A 6,000-nucleotide genomic window follows, 5' to 3' on the forward strand; every position below is an offset into this window, starting at 1 on the left:
AACCTTACCTTAAATTGCTCAATCACATTAATTAGGAAACAAAATAACCGATTTTAAGAAAATATCTACTCTTAATGGAGGGTATTACATACCAAACATAGGTACGTCATTAGCTCGCTTCCTTCCCTTCTCTTCCCTTCGTCCCTCAGTCCCATGCTCGTGGCGCTGAAGTGGCATCGACGGGCGATGGCGGCGAGGACAGCACGTGGCAGCCCCTGAAGCACGAACACGACTGCACCTCGGGTCTGCCGTCTCCCAAGATATGGGTGAGTTCTCGTGATGCCCACCCTAAACCCTCACGTCCTACAAATTCCTCAACCTCTACCATCTCGATTTCGTCCATGCTCTGATCCAAATGACGATGCAGCTCCGGCCGATTGACAATGGTGGTTCACCATCCTTCCTCTCAGCACCCACTCCTGGAGGAACGACACGCCATGCCGATCAAACCCGGTCGAGATCACTCACCAAGATTGTTATTCGAAAGTTTTTTGTCAAAAAGTGAAGAGTGAGCCACTTGTGCAGGTGCAGGTTTTGTTTTAAAAATCCAATTTGTTTATCCTTTTGTCGCTGAAATTGTTTACTAATTATGTCATTCGTCCCATCTCCTATGATTTTTTTGCTACCTCCTCCCACCTTCGCTGGTTTTTTTTGTAGATTTTTTTCGTCCCCTCCTCCCACTTCATCGGTTTATTTTCGCGTCACCCTCTCACACAATGAAAGAAATCTGAAAAGATCAGAACTTTCCATATTGGAGCAAGTTATTTGGTAATGTAGAATCAATCACGAACAATCTCTAAAGATCAAATCTAAATTAATTAACCTTACCTTAAATCACTCAATCACATTAATTAGAAAACAAATAATTGATTTTCAGAAAAGTCGCTCAATCACATTATCCTTACCTTAACTCACGGATGGTAATCAATCTCCAAATAAAGGAAACAATACATCGAGGGAGCAGTAAATAAACTCCCTTTCTTATGACATGTATATGATCTTCCCTTCCCTCTCCATTGTCGAGTGTTCTTGATTCTCGAGGCCGATGCTTGTGCTGCATCACTGGGTCGCGACGGTACCGGGGGACGAGGACGGCGAGGCCGGGTGCCGCGGCACCGCGTTGGCCGCGGCCGTGAAGGGGGCGAAGAAGGGCGGCTTCCCTGGCCCTGGGAGTTGGTGCGGTGGAAGCGGCACTTGAAGGATCCGACGTGGGTGGCCGGCGCGCAGACGCACTTGTAAGCGGGCCCGTGGCGTGCGCCGGATGGCATCGATGCCGACCCGTGCCACCTCCTCCACGTATTCTTGGAGCTGTGAACATTTTCTTAGTTGGATAAACACTTTTGAAAATACTGTGAACATTTTTTCGAATCATGGTAATCTTTCTTTAAAATGCCATGTACATTTTATAATGATACAAAATGTTTTTTGCATTACTAAAAAATGATTTAATATTGCATACAGTTATTTTGAAAATGTAACACAGACATTTTTGAAACTTGTGAACATTTTTTTAAATGTAAAATAAATTTTCTTGAACCTAAAAATCATTTTTCTTGAATTACACGAACATATCTTACATGATATAAACACTTACTTTAAATTTGATTACTTTTTTTTACATGTGTGACATTTTTTATATATCACACAAAACAATATTAAATATTATTAATTTTTTATACTCCTAATTAATAAATTTAAATGGATGATTAACATTTTGTGAAAAAATTATGTAAATTGTTTTTTGTAAGATATATATTTAGAATATTTATAAAGATAAAAAAAGAAAAGGAAAACTGAAAACAGAAATGTGAAGTAAATACGTAAAAACATAATGATGTTAGAGTTGCCGTCCGTTTTATTGTTCTATTCCTTTGTTTGGTTGGGTTCTTTTCAATTTGTTTCTTCTTTGTTGGAACAAGGGTATGCGCAGTAGCCTTGGCAGACGTTGGGCTGCCATTTCTTGTGTTCTGCTGGGCTGCCATTTTTACGGAGAAGGGAGGGGAAATTGTCACCATTTTACATGCTTCTGTATCCTTAAAAAACAGACTTTTACAAGAAATTAAGCCAAAAATTACAGGATCCTGTACACTTTGCCCCAATCCCCCTCATGTTTACTGAAAAATGGTCTTCCCGTATAATTATGGCAGGCAAGAAACTGCCTGAAAATTCATCGACGGAACGCCGGCCCACCCTTGCGCCGTCGTTTGAACACAAGGCTGCCGACGCGCCAACTCCGTCGGAACGCCACGTCACTGCCGTCGGAACGCTGGGTCGCTGTCCATGGATTGCAAATTCCAATTTCAGATGGAGATATTATTCTAGAAAACATGGGTATTTTCTTATCTTTTCGTTATTACTTGAACATGGCAAAATAACGAGAAAACATTTTCACACAATAAATAGATATTTTTCCATGAAAATCTTTGGCAAAACTACAAATTTTTAGAAATTTATTAATAGTAAAATAAAAATTGTCAAAACTATGTTTCTTGTGCCATGGCAAAAAATAATCTGACTTTTTCATGATGGCAACTTTTTTTGTTGTACCCTTAGTAATTTGTTATTTGGTACTATGGAAAATTCCTTTTTACCTTATTTTTAATCATAGAAAAATTATTTGTTGTCAAATGGCATTTGTTTACCATGGTAAATTCCATTAAAAAACTATCACTATGGAAATTGTTTTTTGTACGATGGGAGTTTATTATAGGTACCATGTCAAATTATAACATTTGACCATGGAAAATTATACTCCCTCCATTCCTAAATATAAGTCTTTCTAGAGATTTCACTATGGACTACATACGGATGTATATAGAGATAGTTTAGAGTGTAGATTCACTCATTTTGCTCCGTATGTAGTCCATATTGAAATCTCTAGAAAGACTTAAATTTTGGAACGGAGGGAGTATTATTTTTTTCTTTTACTTTTTGCATGATGAAAAAAATTAATTTTTAGTACCATGGCCTTTTATTTTTTAAAAAAATTCCAATTTATCATTTGGCCCATGGAAAACTTTATTTCGTTCATACCTCACAATTTCTTATTTGTTACTATTATACAATGGTAAATTTCTTTTTAGTAAATTACCATTTTGGACGATGTCAATTTATTTATGTTCACATCATTGAATTGTTTTAACAACCCATGGCGAATTTAGTCTTAATACCACTGTAAATTATTTTGTTTATAGCACGTCAATTTTATCTTAACAATGTGTTTTTACAATGGCTTACATAGCATTGTTAGTTTAGGAATTTTTTATCATGACAACTTATTTGTTTGTTCTTTCAAGATGAATTTTCTTGTTAAATACATAATCTTGATCATGGTCAAACATTTTTTTAACACATAGGTGTTTCTTTTATCATGAACCTGGAACTTTTCTCATGCGTATGCACATGTCATTTTTTTTAATTTTTCCCACAGTACATATAGCAAAACAAACAAAAAAATCATTGTGTGGTTTTTTACCTATATATTTGCCTTCCTTTTGCAATGCTTGGAGGCCCAGTAGAAGAGGTTTGACCGTTGGTGGGCTAGTAGAGGATGTGTTCGCGCAGTGGAGTGTGTTGTAGCGAACTAAACGGTTCGGTCATTCCCCGCTGGTAGATCGAACGAGTTTTTCAATCTGACCATGTCCTCTGCTCAACGTCGGTTTGTTATCCGGCTCCGCATTTAATCTTAAATCTTTATATTTATTCTTTGCCATATTTTAAATTGGACTATCAGTTACATGTCCATTCATCCTAGCCCTTCCCTCCAAGCATGGATGCCATATGAGAGAGAGTTTCAGCTTCTATCTGAACTCTGAAGGTCTTGTTGCGGCAAGCCGTTTGTCCCCAGCAACGGCGAGACTTAATCTATTCCCTGAAGAAACCAACCGCATCATCCACCAGTAACATATTTAGGGAGGGCTCGCTTGGTTGGTTTTTTTTTTGAGCATCAGTACAGACATAAGCGCTCATATACACGCGCATACACTCATCCCTATGAACGCACACACGCACACCCTACCCCTATGAGCACCTCCGAGAGACTGAGCCGGCATATCATCTTGAGATTTACGAAGTCACCGTAGGCGCTCCGTCGTCGACGGGAACGTCTCCTTCCATTGAAAGCGCATCGCCGGAAATTCTGAAATAAATCCAAGAATAATGCGAGCACCAGGATTTGAACCCTGATGGGTTGGGGATACCACTGTCTACCTAACCAACTCAACCACAGGTTGGTTGATATGTTAGTCTTCCTTGGAGCTTCCTCAGAGTCGGTTCTGATTTAATCCTTTTTCGACGGCTAATGCACCCTTGCAGTAAGGGCCAAAAATTAAAGAAAAAAACTGCACGACCAACCAAACCCCAGTCACACCGAGTTACTTACCACGTAACTTGTTTATGTTGGAAATGTGCCTTCAAGTTATTCACTTCAGTAGTAGATAAACAAAAGTGCTCTGCACACGGCGTCGTAGATAAATATCAAGTCCGGCGTTACTTGGTATTGTCATCAGTCAACCACTTACACCGTGTGCCCCATCCTCTATCTATGGCACGTCCCAGTCATTTTCTAGCTGCATTCATCGGTCAACCACGTCAATAATTTTTGCTGCATGCACCTTTTATTTTGAAACGAGTGCGTGTGCGGCGCTCCGGCCCGTGACGGGGAGGTGCATGCAACCAAAACGTCTCAGACATTCCACGCTCTCCGACGCTGACCGTGCCACTATGCAGCCACTTCGATTTCATTTCATACACGCCGCGTCGCATGCATGCGGGGTGGAATTTTTTTAGAAACTCATTGCTGATGCAGACAAGCACGACAGGCACGAGCACTCACTCTAAAACGTACACACTTTGCTCAAATGTAGGAACACCCGATTGATCGACGGCGCACGAGGCAGACAAGGCTCGTGCCCCGTCATGTGAACGTACACACTTACATCCTATCTCTAGGAGCATCTATGATGGACAAAATCGATCAATCTTAAAATTGACAAAGTCATAAAAAACATCTGAAATAACTTCAGAAAATACACAAGCATCGGTGCCAAGTTTAGGATTTGAACACTCCTCGATCGGTTTCAGCACAAAGAAGCTAACCATCTTAGTCATGTTAGTTCATGCATATAGGTTTTATTTGAAGCAAGCATTTTTAAATTCATTTGTGAATGCAATTTCCTTCTCGATCAGATAGTCTAATCGCATGCATGTTTACCTAGAAATTAAGCTGAGATAATACTACATGCACTTCAACAAAAGCAGCAGCTCGAAGAGTACTACTAGACAGTGAAGTTGGTATCCCTCCAGAACTTGATAGCAAAAAATTTCAAGGTACAACCCTTGACCGAGGTCCACTACCAAACTTTGACCGTCATCTACTGTTTTCCAGTAAACAGAACAACGCAATGCACACAATTTCTTCTTTTGGCACAAAAGTAGACTATTATTTGAGTTCCATGTTTCCGTTCATGGATAGTAGTGTCTGTTCACTTTCAACAAAAAATCAGCCATTTCGGTAGGTATACTACGTTGAGCACCCAATCACTCAGTAAGTGCTGAAATGAAAACCGAAATCTTTAAATTCAGCGATTTTGGCCAAGGCTGAATTTTTTTTTGAAACTTTGAATATTTCAACCAAATTTTTTTAAACTGATACTCAAAGCTGGCGGCCTCTCCATCAATGATTATACGGGATAATTCGCAAAAGAATAATGATCATATGGGATACATGTAGCAAGTGGAAGTGGAAGGAAGGTGACGGGATATTTCTTTCTCCTGTTTTTTGGTCTTTGAGGAGGCGAATAGTTTGGATAATACCCTAGAAAAACGTGCCAAGTCAATTTGTAAGACCATTCTGAATGTTTGACGGCCATGTTCCATGTATGTTAGTTTATTCATCTCTATATAAATTGACCAAGAAAAAGCTTGGTTGCACATCACTCGGATGAACTCCAGCAGTTCTTGACGTTGCTGTGGAACATTAATGAGGGGGTAGTACCCTTA

Source organism: Triticum aestivum, chromosome 4A (assembly GCF_018294505.1).
Source record: "Triticum aestivum cultivar Chinese Spring chromosome 4A, IWGSC CS RefSeq v2.1, whole genome shotgun sequence".
Taxonomy (NCBI): Eukaryota; Viridiplantae; Streptophyta; class Magnoliopsida; order Poales; family Poaceae; genus Triticum; species Triticum aestivum.